The following is a 16290-nucleotide window of genomic DNA, read 5'->3' as shown; positions in this document are numbered from 1 at the left end:
GTATATTAGTCCTCTTCTAATTCAGGTGCAATCCGTCCTTCTTGTACAGGTCACTTCTACCCCAGAAGAGATTCCAATGATCCAAAAATGTGAATCCTTCTCCCCTACACCAGCTCCTCAGCCATGCATTCATTTGCTCTATCCTCCTATTCCTACTCTCACTAGCTCGCAGCACTGGGAGTAATCTAGACATAACTACTCTTGAGGAACTCTTTTTTAAATTCCTGCTAACTCTATATTTTCCCTTCAGAATATCATCCTTTTCCTTTCCTATGTAATTGGTTCCAATGTGTACAAAGAACTCCTCCTAGTCCTTCTCCCCCTTGAGAACATTCTGTACCCTCTCTGAGACATCCTTGATCCTGGCACCAGGGAAACAACACACCATTCTGATTTTTCGCTGCTGGCTACAGAAACATTTGTCTGTGCCTCGGTCTAGAGAGTCCCCTAACACAATTGATCTCTTGGAACCTGACGTACCCTTCATTGCATTAGAGCCAGTCTCGATACCAGAAACTTGGCTGTTCTTGCTACACTCCCCTGAGAATTTATCACCCTCTTCATTTTCCAAAACAGCATACTTGTTTGAAATGGAGATAGCATTTCTGGTCGGCATGCATGAGTTGGATTGAAGGATCTACTTCCATGATGTACATCTCTATGACTCACTCAAGACAAGTATGTAGTTTATGATTCTCCTACATGTGACTTGAGTATGAGGGCATCAGCACTCTTGGCAACTGTACACCTGTGCCCATTCACACACTTCAAGGAATCAGTCACCAAGTTTCAGGGCTGCCTTCAGGGTCTTCTCCGCTGCTTGTCTCAAAAGAGAATATTTCACCTGGGAAGGTAGTGGAATCCTTTTCTATCCAACTCCCAACCAATTAAATGATCTCTGCCACCTCATGGGAAGGGTATTTTAAATTCTACTCAAATGACCAAGTCTGCTTGACCTCTGAATACAACTTTCCCTGCCACATTGTATGGAAGTTAGAGTCATAAAGTTATAGAGATGTCCAGCATGGAAATAGACCCTTCAGTCCAACTTGTTCATTCCGACCAGATATCCTCAATTAATCTAGTCCCATTTGCCAGCACTTGGCCCATATCCCTCTAAACCCTGCTGTAATTATATCAGTCTCCAACACTTCCTCTGACAGCTCATTCCATACCCACACCATCCTTTGCATGAAACCCTTAAGTCCCTTTTAAATCTTTCTCTTCTTACCCTAAATATATGCTTTCTGGTTCTGGACTCTCTTAACCCAGGGAAAAGACCTTGTCTATTTACCCTATCCCTGACGCTCATGATTTTATTAACCTCTATAAGGTCACCCCTCAGCCTCTGACTTTTGGACAAAATTAGTTATTTTAATCAATCTATTCAGGCATGCTGTGACACATATCCAAGGTCGGTGGGATTTGAGCCTGGATATTTTGCAGATGTGTAAAACCTGCTTGGACCAATTTATGCTTTATATTCTTCAAATTTACTTTTAGTCTAACTATTGTGGGAGATTAATGATTTTTTTTTGTAATCAAGAACATATCCTTTTTATATTTGCAAATCCTTGGTCTGCTATTGATAGGTACTAATTGAAAGATAACGTAGACAGGCAGGAGGCAGGAAGAACACAGCAAACCAGGCAGCATCAGAAGGTGTAGAAGTCAATGTTTCAGTCGTAACCCTTCTTCAGGACTGGGGGTGGGTGTGGGGGAGTTGCAGATAATGAAGGAGGAGGGGGCAGCATAGTGAAGTGGGGTTGAGGGTATGACCTGGTTGGTCACTGGGAGGAATGGATCTGGTTGGTGGCAGGGAGCAGTGGCAGTGAGGGGGCCGAGCTGGGAAGGAAGTCAACGGATGGGGAGGAAGGTTATTTGAAATTGAAGAACTCAGTGTTGAGTCCTCCGCGCTGAAGATAAGGTGCTGTTTCTCCAATAGGCGCTGCGGTTTGTTTTGGCAATGGAGGAGGCCAAGGATGGTCATGTCGGAAAGATCTTCGAAGAGAAAGTGAGGACTGCAGATGCTGGAGATCAGAGCTGAAAATGTGTTGCTGGAAAAGCGCAGCAGGTCAGGCAGCATCCAAGGAACAGGAGAATCAACGTTTCGGGCATAAGCCCTTCTTCCTGAAGAAGGGCTTATGCCTGAAACGTCGATTCTCCTGTTCCTTGGATGCTGCCTGACCTGATGCACTCATGTCGGAAAGATGATGGTTGTGGGAATTAAAGTGGCTGCTGACTGGGAGGTCCGGTCGGCCTCTGCGGACCCGTCTGCGATGCTCGGTGAGCTGGTCCCTAAATTTACATTCTGTCTTCCCAATTTAGAGAAGACCAGATTGGGAGCACCTGATGCTATAAACTAGGTTGGAAGACAGCGGGTCTTCTGTCTCACCTGGAAAGACTGTTTGGGGCCCTGGATGGAGGCGAGAGGATAGTATACCGGCAGGTTTTGCATTTTTTCTGGTTCCAGGGGAAGGTACCTGGGGGGTCGGTGTGTTGGAGAGAATGGTCCTTGTGGAAAGCTGAGGGGGCTGGGGAGGGTGAGATATTCTTGGTGATGGGATCTATTTGGATTTGGCAGAAGTGCTTGAGGACGGTGCATTGTCTCTGTCCAAACTTGAAGGATAATAACCTGCTGGATCTTGTCAAGGACTTCTACCTCTTTTTAATTGTATATCTGCTGTGCTAATGTGGGAGATTGTAACTACTTCATTCATACTGAGTTTTTTTGTCCTTTTGGAAAAACATGTCTGTTCACAATCTTTGCACAAACTAAGATATCTAAATTTGCCTGGATAGGTGTTATCAGCTATATTGTAATGTCATAGTATTTTTGGAATGTGCTGTGTATTTGAAAGGCATATCATGCTGGAAGACCTGATTAATTGCATAATGTGGGCTGTGCATATGACCTTAAACTACATATGGGGGGTGGGGGTTGTGGGGGGGGTGGGTGTTGGGAAGGGTGAAATCGGGGAAATGTTAAAGGGGAGGAAGGCTCACCAGAGGTTACTAAAGTTTCACAACAAGTAACTAAAATTTGATGAAATTAAAATGATAGCACAGAGATATATGCTTGGAAAGAGTAGAACATGTGTGTGTCTAGCGTTGAGGAACTGCAAAGGAGAAAAGACCATGAAGGGAGCTTTGAATAGGCCTCCAAGTAGTAATCAGGAGAGAAAAAGGCATGTAAGAAAGACACTTTTGCAATTACCATCAATATGCAGGTGGACTGGGAAAATCAGGTTGGTAGTGGATCCCAAGAAAAGGAATTCATAAAATCTCTATGAGATGGTTGTTTGGAGCACCTTGTGGTACAGTCCACCAGAGAACAGGCAGTTCTGGATTTGGTGATGTGTAATGAGGCAGACTTGATTGGAGAACTTAAGGTGAAGGAACCCCGAGAGGATGATAGAATTCACCCTGGAGTTTAAGAGGGAGAAATTTGAATCAGGTGTATCAATAATTGAGTAAAAGTAACAATAAAGACTGAGGGAGGAACTGGCCAGAGTTGATGAAGATGGTGGGGCAGCAATAGCAGGAGTTTCTACTGGTAATTCGGATGCAGAACAGAAATTCATCCCAAGGAAGAAGAAACATAGCAAGGGGAGGATGAGGTGACTATGCTGACAAGGGAAGTCATGGACAGCATTAAAGCAAAAGGAAAAGCATCTGATGTAGTGAAGATTAATGAGAAGATACAGGTTTGAGAAGCCCTTAAAAAAACAGCAAAGGATAAGACAAAAAGCAATAACGGGGAGAAAATGAAGTATGAGGGTAAGCTGGCTAGTAATATAAAACAAAGCTAGAGTTTTTTTACATATATCAAAAGTAAGAAAGAGGCAAGAATGGACATTAGACTGATGGAAAATGAGGCTTGAGAAGCAGTAATGGGGAACAAAGAAATGGTGGAAGAACTGACTAGGTATTTCGTATCAGGCTTCACTGTGGAAGACACGAGCAGCATAGCAGAACTTGAAGAGAGTCGGGGGCAGAGGTGAATGTAGTGGCCATAACTAAGTCGAAGATGCAGGCGAAGTTGAAAGGACTGAAAGTGGATAAATGACCTGGATCAGATGGACTGCACCCATAATTCTGAAGGAGATAACTGAGAAGATTGTGGAGGCATTGGTGATGATTTTTCAGGAATCATTAGAGTTGGGGAGGGTCTCAGAGGACTGGAAAATGGCTAATATAATGCCCCTATTTAAGAAGTGTGGGAGGCAGAATATGGAAAATTGGAGATTAGTTGGTCTGACTTTGATCATTGGTAAGATTTAAGGAAGAGAGATGCTATCAGGCTGAATTAACACAGCTTCATCAAGGGAGGTCATGTCTGACAAATCTGTTAGAATTTTCCTGAGGAGGTAATGATAAAATTAGACAAAGGAGAATGCGTGGATGTGATCTCCTTGGATTTCCAGAAGGCCTTTCACAAGAGGAGGCTGCTAAATCAAATAAGAACCATGGTATTAGGGGCAAGGTACTGGAATGAATAGATGATTGGCTGACTGGCAGAAGGCAGAGAGTGGGATAAAGGAGTCTATCTCAGGATAGCTGTGGTGACGAGTGGAGTTTTGCTGTGATCAGTGTTGGGACCACAACATTACACATTTTACGAACTGGACAAACGAACTAAGGACGTTGTTGCTAAGTTTGCAGATGATACAAAGGTAGGTGGAAAAACAGATAGTTTGAGGAACCAATAAGTTGTATAATGACTTACAAAGGTTAGGAGAGTGGGAAAAGAATTGGCAGATAGAATACAATATGGGAAAGAGTGGAGGTACGCACTTTGGTAGCAAGAATAGACCATTTTCTAATGGGAAAACGCTTCAGAAATCTGAAGCACAAAGGGACTTAGGAGTTGTCATTCAGGATTCAGTTAAGATGCAGGTTCAGTTAGCAGTTAGTGTGGTCTAAAAAACACAGCACGTCAGGCAGCATCCGAGGAGCCGAAGAGTCAACGTTTCGGGCATTAGTCCTTCATCTCTGGGACACCCACACTAACCAACCCCACCGTCCTGTAACTGAACACTTTAACTCCCCCTCCCACTCTGCCAAGAACATGCAAGTCCTGGGCATCCTCCATCACCAAATCCTAATCACCCAATGCCTGGAGGAAGTACGTCTCATCTTCCGCCTTCGAACCCTCCAACCACACGGGATCGAGGTGGATTTCACCAGGATCCCCATTACCCTTCGCCCCCCCCCCCCACCCCTTATCCCAGTCCCAAACTTCAGCACCGCCCTCTTGACTAGTCCTACCTGTCCATCTTTCCACCTATCCGCTCCACCCTCCTCTCCGACCTATCACCATCACCCCCATCTTCATCTACCTATCGCTTTCCCAGCTACTTTCCCCCAATCCTCACCCTCCTCCCATTTATCTCTCAGCCCTCTTCGCCCACAAGCTTCATTTCTGATAAGGGCTTATGCCTGAAACGTCGACTTTCCTGCTCCTCGAATGCTGTCTAACTGGCTGTGCTTTTCCAAGACCACACTCTTTGACTCTGATCTCTAGCATGTGCAGTCCTCACTTTCTCTCAGTTAGCAGTTACGGAGGCAAATACAATATTAGCATTTAGAATCATAAAGATGAACAGCACAGAAACAGACCATACGGTCCATGTTGAACAGATATCCTAAATTAATCTCGTCCAATTTTTCACCACATAGCCTATATCTCTCTAAACCCTTCCTATTCATATATCCATCCAGATGCCTTTTAAATGTTATGATTTGGAGATGCCGGTGTTGGACTGGAGTGTACAAAGTTAAAAATCACACAACACCAGGTTATAGTCCAACAGGTTTAATTGGAAGCACACTAACTTTCGGAGCGATGCTCCTTCATCAGGTAATTGTCATTAAACCTGTTGGACTATAACCTGGTGTTGTGTGATTTTTAACCTTTTAAATGTTGTAATCCTACCAGCCTACACTGCTTCCTTTGGCAGCTCATTCCTTGCACGCACCAACCTCTGCCCCTTAGGTCCCTTTTATATCTTTCCCCTGTCATCCTATATGAACTCTCTAGTTCTAGACTCCCCACCCCAGGGAAAATATCTTTTCTATTTACCTTATGCATGCTTTTATAAACCTCTCTAAGGTCACTCTCAGTTTCTGATGCTCCAGGGAAAATGAGCTTTTAAGAGGGTTAAAATACAAGAGCAGAGGTGTGCTATTGAGACTATTTAAGGCCATGGTCAGTTGTAAGCTCTTTTGGCTCCCATATTAAAGGAAGGATGTGTTGGGTTTGGAGGGGGCCAGAGAGTGTTTACAAGAATGATCCTGGGGAAGAAGGACTTGTCATATGAGGAACAGTTGAGGAGTCTGGATCTCTACTCAAATTGAGTTTAGAAAGCTGAGGGAAATCTCATTGAAACTTACAAAATACTGAAATACCTGGATGTGGAGATGTTTCCACTAGTAGGAGAGAATAGCACTGAATGGCACAGCTTCAGAGTGAAGGGGTGACCCTTTAAACTTGGAAATATATCACCGTTCTTTCATTGTCACTGAGTAAAAATCCTGGAATTTCCTTCTTAAGGGTATTGTGGGTTTACATACAAGACTGGGACTGCAGCTACTCAAAAAGCCAGATCACCACTACCTCCTCGAGGGCAACAAGAGATGGAGTATCAATGTTGGCCCAGTCAGGAATGCTGATGTCCCATGAGTGAAGCGCAGCAGGTCAGGCAGCATCCAAGGAACAGGAGAATCGACGTTTCCTGAAGAAGGGCTTATACCCGAAACGTCGATTCTCCTGTTCCTTGGATGCTGCCTGACCTGCTGCACTTTTCCAGCAACACATTTTCAGCTCTGATCTCCAGCATCTGCAGTCCTCACTTTCTCCTCGAAGATTTTAACCTACTGCGAATCCTCTTACAAGGATGCCTTCCTTGAAGAAGCTCTCTTCCTTGATTCCTGAAGAAGGGCTTATGCCCGAAATGTCGATTCTCCTGTTCCTTGGATGCTGCCTGACCTGCTGCGCTTTTCCAGCAAGACATTTTCAGCTCTGATCTCCAGCATCTGCAGTCCTCACTTTGTCCCACGAGTGAATAAAACTGAGATAAGTTGGAATAGCCTTCAGCTGGAGGATTGGTGAATGTGTGGAACTGAGTGCTACAGAAGGCTATGGAAGCCAACTTATTGAATGTATTTAAGACAGTGATAGATAGGTCTTGATTAGTAAGGGGATTAAGGACTACAAGGAGAAAGCACACCTTAAACATCAGGTCCTCTGATCCTCACCTTCCATCCCACCAACCTCCTAGACACTACAGACAAGTTAGATGGCCAATCCACCCAATCTGCATATAGAATCATACTTTGGACTGTGGGAGGAAATCAGAGCACCCAGCAGAAACCTATGCAGACTTAAGGAGAATGTACAAACTTGACACAGTCACTCAAGAATGGAATCGAATCCATCCTTGGTGCTACAAGGTAGTACTGCTAACCACTGAGTCACTGTAACATATAATAAATTCTTTCTTTAACAACTATTTAGTAATTTATATAAGTCAGAGTCAGAGAGTCAGACAGCATGGAAACAGACCCTTCAGTCGAACCAGTCCATGCCGATCATAATCCCAACTAAACTAGTCCCACTTGCATATCCGTTCAAATATTTCTTATTCATGTACTTAGTCAAACGTCTTTTGAGTTAAAAATCACAAGTCACCAGGTTATAGTCCAACAGGTTTATTTGGAAGCACGAGCTTTCGGAGTACTGCTCCTTCATCAGGTGGTTGTGGAGAATAAGATTATAAAACACAGAATTTATAGCAAAAGTTTACAGTGTGACATAACTGAAATTATATATTAGAAATAACCTGGATTATTTGTTAAATCTCTTATCTTTTAGAATGAACATGTTGGTTTCAATTCTTTCGTATGTAGATCACAGAACTATTTTAAAGTTACATTATCTAATGAACTTTAACAGTTGGTGTCATGTCGGCCCAGATAATGCATTGAAGGTGTGAGAATTACATTTTATTTTGCTCAAAAACTGCATGAATCCATGTAAGATTCTGTAAATCCGTTTTTTAGATTAGAATCAGTCTGAACATTGTGGCACAGACAGTCTCACACAGGGCACCTCACACCTTCAAAGCATTATCTGGGCTGACATGACATTGTTAAAGCTCACTTGAGAATGTAACTTTACAAGAGTTCTGCGATTTACATATGAAAAAGCTGAAACCAACATGTTAACTCTAAAAGATGAGAGACTTTACAAAGAATCTAGGTATTTTTCAATATATAATTTCAGTTACATCACATTAAACTTTTGCGAGAAATTCTGTGTCCTAAGATCTAATACTCCACAACCACCTGACGAAGGAGCAACGATCTGAAAGCTAGTGCTTCCAATAAACCTGTTGGACTAATAACCTGATGTGTGATTTTTAACTTTGTACTCCCCAGTCCAATACCAGCCATCCCCAAAAATTGTCTTTTAAACATTCTAACTGGTCCTGCATCCTCCACTTCCTCAGGAACTTCATTCCACACATAAACTAAATTCTGTATAAAAATATTTTGATGATCTGTACAATTGGTCATGCCATACATATGTAAACATTCTATTTCTTTGCATACAGAGATTGGAATTAATCATTCGTATATACAGGTCTGTACATTTACTATCCATATATTTAGCTGAGGCATCAGCGGAGCCCCCTTACTGAGTGGGACCCTGTTCTTCTTTGGCAGACAGACATTACACGGTGGTGTTTCCCCACCGCACCTTGGCGGCAGCTGCCCCAAGCTTCAGCGCGTCCCTCAACACGTAGTCCTGGACCTTGGAATGTACCAGTCCGCAACATTCAGTCGGGTAGGTAAAAACAAGGACTGCAGATGCTGGAAACCAGAGTCTAGATTAGAGTGGTGCTGGAAAAGCACAGCAGGCCAGGCAGCATCTGAGGAGCAGGAAAATCGACATTTCGGGCAAAAGCCCATCATCAGGAATAGAGGCAGGGAGCCTGCAGGGTGGAGAGATAAATGAGAGGGTGGTGGGGGTGGGGAGAAAGTAGCATAGAGTACAATAGGTGAATGGGGTGGGGATGGAGGTGATAGGTCAGAGAAGAGGGTGGGAGAAGGTAGCAAAGAGTACAATGGGTGAATGGGGGTGGGGATGAAGGTGATAGGTCAGAGAGGAGGTGGAGTGGATAGGTGGAAAGGAAGATAGGCAGGTAGAACAGATCATGAGGGCGGTGCTGAGCTGGAAGGATGGAGCTGGGGTGAGGTGGGGGAAGGAGAAATGAGGAAACTGGTGAAATCCACATTGATGCCATGGGGTTGAAGTGTTCCCGAGGCGGAAGATGAGGCGTTCTTCCTCCAGGCGTCAGGTGTTGAGGGAACGGTGGTGAAGGAGGCCCAGAACCTGCATGTCCTCGGCAGAGTGGGAGGGGGAGTTGAAATATTGGGCCACAGGACGGTGTGGTTGATTGGTGCGGGTATCCCGGAGATGTTCCCTAAACTGCTCTGCTAGGAGGCGTTCAGTCTCCCCAATGTAGAGGAGACCGCATCGGGAGCAATGGATACAATAAATGATATTGGTGGATGTGCAGGTGAAACTTTGATGGATGTGGAAGGCTCCTTTGGGACCTTGGATGGAGGTGAGGGAGGAGGTGTGGGCGCAGGTTTTGCAATTTCTGTGGTGGCAGGGGAGGGTGGGTTGTTGGGGGGGGCGTGGACCTGACTAAGTAGTCACGGAGGGAACGGTCTTTGCGGAAGGTGGAAAGGGGTGGGGAGGGAAATATATCCCTGGTGGTGGGGTCTTTTTGGAGGTGGCGGAAATGTCAGCGGATGATGACATCCGCTGTAACAAGACCGTGTTAGGGAACTGGAGCTGGAGTTGGATGAACTTAGGATCATTCGGGAGGCAGAGGGGGTCATAGATCGGAGCTTTAGGGAAGTAGTAACTCCAAAGATTGCAGACAGATGGGTGACAGTGAGGGGACTGGGAGGAAGCAGTCAGTGCAGGGACCCCCTGCGGCCGTTCCCCTCAAGAATAAGTATACCGTTTTGGATACTTGTGGGGGGGGGGGGACTTACCAGGGGTAAGCAATGGGGTTCAGGCCTCAGGCACGAAGCCTGTCCCCGTTGCTCAGAAGGGAAGGGTGGAGAAGAACAGAGCAATAGTTATTGGGGACTCGATAGTTTGGGGCACAGATAGGCGGTTCTGTGGGGGCGAGAGAGACTCACGTTTGGTATGTTGCCTCCCAGGTGCAAGGGTACGTGACATCTCTGATCATGTTTTCGGGGTCCTTAAGGGGGAGGGGGAGCAGCCCGAAGTCATGGTCTACATTGGCACCAACGACATAGGTAGGAGGAGGGCTGAGGATGTTAGGCAGGCTTTCAGGGAGCTAGGTTGGAAGCTCAGAGTTAGAACAAACAGATTGGTTGTCTCTGGTTTGTTACCGGTGCTGCGTGATAGAGAGTCGAGGAATAGGGAGAGAGAACAGTTAAATGCATGGCTACAGGGATGGTGCAGGAGGGAGGGATTCCGGTATCTGGATAACTGGGGTTCTTTCTGGGGAAGGTGGGACCTCTGTAAACAGGATGGTCTACACCTGAACCTGAGGGGCACCAGTATCCTTGGGGGGAGGTTTGCTAGTGCTCTTGGGGGGGATTTAAACTAACTCTGCAGGGGCATGGGAACCTAGACTGTAGATTTAGGGTGCAGGACCTGGAGTGTAGGGAGGTTAGGAACATGGCATCAATCTCAAAGGAGGGTGCCTGTAAACAGGAAAGTGTCTTGAAGTGTGTATACTTCAATGCAAGAAGTATATGAAATAAGGTAGGTGAACTTGCAGCGTGGGTTGGTACCTGGGATTTCGATGTTGTGGCTATTACGGAGACATGGGTAGAACAGGGACAGGATTGGCTGTTGCAGGTTCCAGGGTTTAAATGTTTTAGTAGGGTCAGAGGTGGGGGTAAAAGAGGGGGAGGTGTGGCACTGCTTGTCAAAGATAGTATTACAGCTGTGGAAAGGACGATGGATGAAGACTCGACATCTGAGGTAGTTTGGGCTGAGGTTAGGAATAGGAAAGGTGAGGTCACCCTGTTATGAGTTTTCTACAGGCCTCCTAATAGTCCTAGAGATGTAGAAGAAAGGATTGCGAGGATGATTCAGGAGAAGAGTGAAAGTAATAGGGTGGTTGTTATGGGGGACTTTAACTTTCCAGATATTGACTGGGAAAGCTATAGCTCGAGTTCGTTAGAAGGGTCGGTGTTTGTCCAATGTGTGCAGGAGGGTTTCCTGACACAATATGTAGACAGGCCAACAAGAGGTGAGGCCATACTGGATTTGGTTCTGGGTAACAAACCAGGCCAGGTGTTAGAATTGGAGGTAGGTGAGCACTTTGGGGACAGTGACCACAATTCGGTGACTTTTACTCTAGTGATGGAGAGGGATAAATGTGCACTGCAGGGCAAGAGTTATAGCTGGGGGCAGGGAAATTATGATGCGGTGAGGCATGACATAGGATGCGTGGCTTGGAAAAGTAGGCTTCAAGGCATGGGCACAATTGATATGTGGAGCTTGTTCAAGGAGCAACTATTGAGTGTCATTGATAAGTATGTACCTGTCAGGCAGGGAGGAAAGGGTCGTGTGAGGGAGCCGTGGTTTAATAAGGAATTGGAATCCCTTGTGAAATGGAAGAGGGCGGCCAATGTAAAGATGAGGCGTGAAGGTTCAATTGGGGCGATTGGGAGTTATAAGGTAGTCAGGAAGGATCTGAAGAGAGAACTAAGAGCAGCAAGGAGGGGACATGAAAAGTCCTTAGTTGATAGGATTAGGGAAAACCCTAAGGCTTTCTATAGGTATGTCAGGAATAAAAGAATGACTACGGTAGGAATAGGTCCAGTCAAGGATAGTAGTGGGAAGTTGCGTGTGGAGGCTGAAGAGATTGGGGAGACACTGAATGAATACTTTTCGTCAGTATTCAATCAGGAACAGGACATTGTTGCTGATGTGAATATTGAGTCACAATTAATTAGAATGGACAGCTTTGAGGTATGTAGGGAAGAGGTGTTGGAAATTCTGGAAAGGGTGAAAATAGAAAAGTCTCCTGGGCCTGATAGCATTTATCCTAGGATTCTCTGGGAAGCAAGGGAGGAGATTGCAGAGCCATTGGCCTTGATTTTTATGTCTTTGTTGTCTACAGGAATAGTGCCAGTAGACTGGAGGATAGCAAATGTGGTTCCCTTGTTCAAGAAGCGGAGTAGGGATAACCCTAGTAACTATAGGCCGGTGAGTCTCACTTCTGTTGTGGGCAAAGTCTTAGAGAGAATTGTAAGGGATAGGATTTATGAACATCTGGATAGGAATAATGTGATCAAGGATAGTCAGCATGGTTTTGTGAAGGGAAGGTCGTGCCTCACAAACCTTATTGAATTCTTTGAGAAGGTGACTAAGGAGGTAGACGAGGGTAAAGCGGTAGATGTGGTGTATATGGATTTTAGTAAGGCGTTTGATAAGGTTCCCCATGGTAGGCTACTGCAGAAAATACGGAGGTATAGCATTGAGGGTGAGTTGGAGGTTTGGATTAGGAATTGGCTGGCTGGAAGAAGACAGAGGGTAGTAGTTGATGGTAAAGGTTCATCTTGGAGTGCAGTTACTAGCGGTGTTCCGCAAGGATCTGTGTTGGGACCATTGCTGTTTGTCATTTTTATAAATGACCTGGAGGAGGGGCTAGAAGGTTGGGTGAGCAAGTTTGCGGATGATACGAAAGTCGGTGGAGTTGTTGACAGTGAGGAAGGATGTGTCAGGTTACAGCGGGATATAGATAAGTTGCAGAGCTGGGCAGAAAGGTGGCAAATGGAGTTCAATGTAGGTAAGTGTGAGGTGATTCACTTTGGTAAGAGTAACAAAAAGATGGGGTACTGGGCTAATGGTCGGATACTTGGTAGTGTGGATGAGCAGAGGGATCTTGGTGTCCATGTACACAGATCTCTGAAAGTTGCCACCCAGGTAAATAGTGCGGTAAAGAAGGCATATGGCGTACTGGCTTTTATTGGTAGAGGAATTGAGTTCCGGAGCCCTGAGGTCATGTTGCAGTTGTATAAGACTCTGGTGCGGCCACATCTGGAGTATTGTGTGCAGTTTTGGTCACCATACATTACGAAGGATGTGGAGGCACTGGAACGGGTGCAGAGGAGGTTTACCAGGAGGTTGACTGGAATGGTAGGAAGATCGTATGAGGAAAGGCTGAGGCATTTGGGGCTGTTTTCATTGGAGAAAAGAAGGTTTAGGGGTGACTTGATAGAGGTGTACAAGATGATTAGGGGTTTAGATAGGGTTGACCATGAGAACCTTTTTCCACATATGGAGTCAGCTATTACGAGGGGGCATAGCTTTAAATTAAGGGGTGGTAGGTATAGGACAGATGTTAGGGGTAGATTCTTTACTCAGCAAGTCGTGAGTTCATGGAATGCGCTGCCAGTAGCAGTGGTGGACTCTCCCTCTTTATGTGCATTTAAACGGGCATTGGATCGGCATATGGAGGATAGTGGGCTAGTGTAGGTTAGGTGGGCTTGGATCGGCGCAACATCGAGGGCCAAAGGGCCTGTACTGGGCTGTATTTTTTTATGTTCTATGATGTGGTTTATGCGAAGATTAGGAGGGTGGAAGGTCGGAGTCAGCTTCTTCAGCTGGAAGATCAACAGATTTCGGACAGACCAAAGAGCATCTTTCACTGAGTTGATGATCCTCCAGGCACAGTTGATGTTCATCTCGGTGTGCGTCCTGGGGAACAGACCGTACAGCACGGAGTCCCGCGTCATGGAATTGCTCGGGATGAACCTCGACAAACACCACTACATTCGTCTCCAGACTTCTTTTGCGTAGGCACATTCCAGAAGGAAGTGTGTGACAGTCTCGTCCCCCCCACAGCTGCTTCGAGGGCAGCGCGCAGTGGGGCAGAGAGTCTGAGCGTGCATGAAGGATCTCACCAGCAGAGCCCTTCTCACCACCAGCCAAGTTATGTCTTGGTGCTTGTTGGAAAGTTCTGGCGATGAGGCATTCTGCCAAATTACTTTGACAGTGTGCTCAGGGAAGCGCTCAACAGGATCTGCCCTCTCCTTTTCCCAGAAGGGTCTCAAGGACACTATGTGCTGACCACTTCCTGATGAACTTGTGGTCAAAGGTGTTTTTCTTCATAAATTTCTCTACGAAGGACAGGTGATACGGAACGGTCCAACTACTTGGAGCATTCAGCGGCAACGACGCCAGGGCCATCCTTTGCAATACCGGGGACAGGCAGAACCTCAGTACGTAGTGACACTTTGTTTTTGCTTACCAGGGATCCACGCACAGCTTGATGCAGCCACATACAAAGGTGGCCATCAAAGGTGAGGGTGGTATTTGGTGTGTTTTTTCCCCCGTTGCCCTGAGCTTTGTACATCGAGTCCCTTTGGACCTTGGCCATCATTGATCTCCATACAAAATGGAAGATGGCCCAGTGACTGTGATGGCACAGATTCTGGGAATAAGCCAGACCTGTGCCACATATAACAACATTGACGGTGCCTCACACCTGATGACCAGGTTTTTACCCGCGATGGAGAGCGACTGTAGCTTCCATCTGCCCAGTTTCTGCCTCACTTTCTTGATATGCTCCCCCCAAGACTTGACGCACACCCCAGACCCTCCGAACCAAATACCCAACACTTTCAGGTGGTCAGTCCTGACGGTGAAGGGGATGAAGAATTGGTCGGCCCAGTTCCCAAAGAGCATGGCCTCGCTCTTGCCTTGGTTGACCTTGGCCCCTGTATTTTAAAAAATGCCCCTTTCTCTTCTCACCTTAAAAATATGCCCTCTCGTCTTGAAATTCACCACCCTAGGGAAAGGACACCTCGTTTAAATAATATAGTCAAAACATTCTCAAATTGGTGCGGTAACAATGGGACTGTTTGTTTTATATTTCCCGTTTTTCCATATTTAATGCAATATTTTGTCAAAAGATAGTTTGGTAATTTTGAGTGTAATTCGTACGATGTTGTAATACTATTGGTTCGATGTTGTAATATTATTCGTGTGCCACCTAGTGTTAGCAATATGCAAACACCAATGTCAAGAAAGCACGATTAGCATTCAAAAGAGACTATTCCTCCTCAGTAAATATTTAGATCAGGGATGCATGCTTTCCTTCATAAGCCTGGAGAGTTTAGGACCCACCGGAAATGTGCGGTTTGTTTTCAGCCTGTACTTAAAGGTGAGAATATCCAGGCAGTTTGCAAAGGCAGAAATTGTGGCTTCTTTAAAGACTGTGCTATACGAGAAGGTAAGTGGTGCACCAGGTTGGTTGATTCTTACAGGGAATTTGGTGGAAGCATAATCGTTTAACTTCTCGCTTCAGCGAAATATTTGACCCTGCTTATCTTGGAGATCTTTTCCCCGTATTGTAATCGATTGATCTTAAGTAGCTATTTACGATTGTTATCTATGTTATTATATTTCATCTGAACTATTTCGAGAAGGCATGAATTTAAATCTTAGTCGCTGATAGTTTAAATTTTATGCCTTGGTCTATTTTGCTTTCATGCTTTATTGCGTTCGAACTTTGACTTAAATATATACTGCAGGTCATACATAAAAGTTAGTACAACTATTTTAAACAACTGTGCATGAAGTTGTAGAGCATTATTAACAGGGAATTGAAAAAAATGTTACAAATACACGACTTTTTAATGACTTTAAGAAAGTTGGTACATCGTCGTTTTGTTTTGCGCTCAAAATTCCCCCGTAAATTTTTTTTTGGGGGGGAATGGGTAAAGTAACAGGAGGAAGTAGGAAGCATTTGGGTCCCACTTCTTACGGTCCACCACTGGACACGGTTGCACTCGCAGGTTGCGGTTCCGCTTGGTGAGGGTCTCGTGGCCGCTGTGGTGGGCCCGGGTTCCATTACGTCCCCGCGTCACAATGGGCACGTAGCCGTGCGTCAGGTGGGGGGGGGCGCGCGCCGTGCCTGTAGTCACGTGATCTCACTGGAGGTGGGTGCGGGGGGGGGAAAGGCCACGTGAGTGTGTAAACCGCGCCAAACGGAGGCGAGGGCTCAGTAAGTGAACGGTTGCTCGCCGTGGGGCTGGCTGCGAGGAACACGCCAGGCCGGCTGACTGGCCCGACTGTCACCTATCCCACCTGGACTGGTCGCAACACCCTTCGGCTCACGAAGGCCCGGCTACGCTGCACTTATCGCCGGGAGCGAGGTGTTATTTAATGGCTGGGCCAGGTCCTCGTGTTGGCTAATGGCGTGGTAGAGTTTATCG

The 16290-nt window shown here is 45.7% G+C and overlaps 1 protein-coding gene and 1 pseudogene across 3 annotated transcripts in view; one reads left to right on the top strand and one right to left on the bottom strand.

Moving 5' to 3' along the window:
• Positions 1–8684: 8684 nt before the first annotated feature.
• Positions 8685–15926, bottom strand: LOC148152164 (uncharacterized; annotated as a pseudogene).
• The window catches only part of ddx4 (DEAD (Asp-Glu-Ala-Asp) box polypeptide 4), a 95872-nt gene continuing 94747 nt past the window's right edge, over positions 15166–16290 (top strand). For all 3 annotated transcript variants that reach the window (XM_043688816.2, XM_087989053.1, XM_043688756.2), the window contains exon 1: positions 15166–15305. The gene's annotated coding sequence lies outside the window, so the exon portion shown is untranslated. The remainder of the gene's footprint in view (positions 15306–16290) is intronic.

Source organism: Chiloscyllium plagiosum, unplaced genomic scaffold, assembly GCF_037043375.1.
Source record: "Chiloscyllium plagiosum isolate Xiang-an unplaced genomic scaffold, Cpla_swu_hap1 HiC_scaffold_1, whole genome shotgun sequence".
Lineage (NCBI taxonomy): Eukaryota > Metazoa > Chordata > Chondrichthyes > Orectolobiformes > Hemiscylliidae > Chiloscyllium > Chiloscyllium plagiosum.
This window is presented reverse-complemented; position numbering and strand designations above follow the sequence as displayed.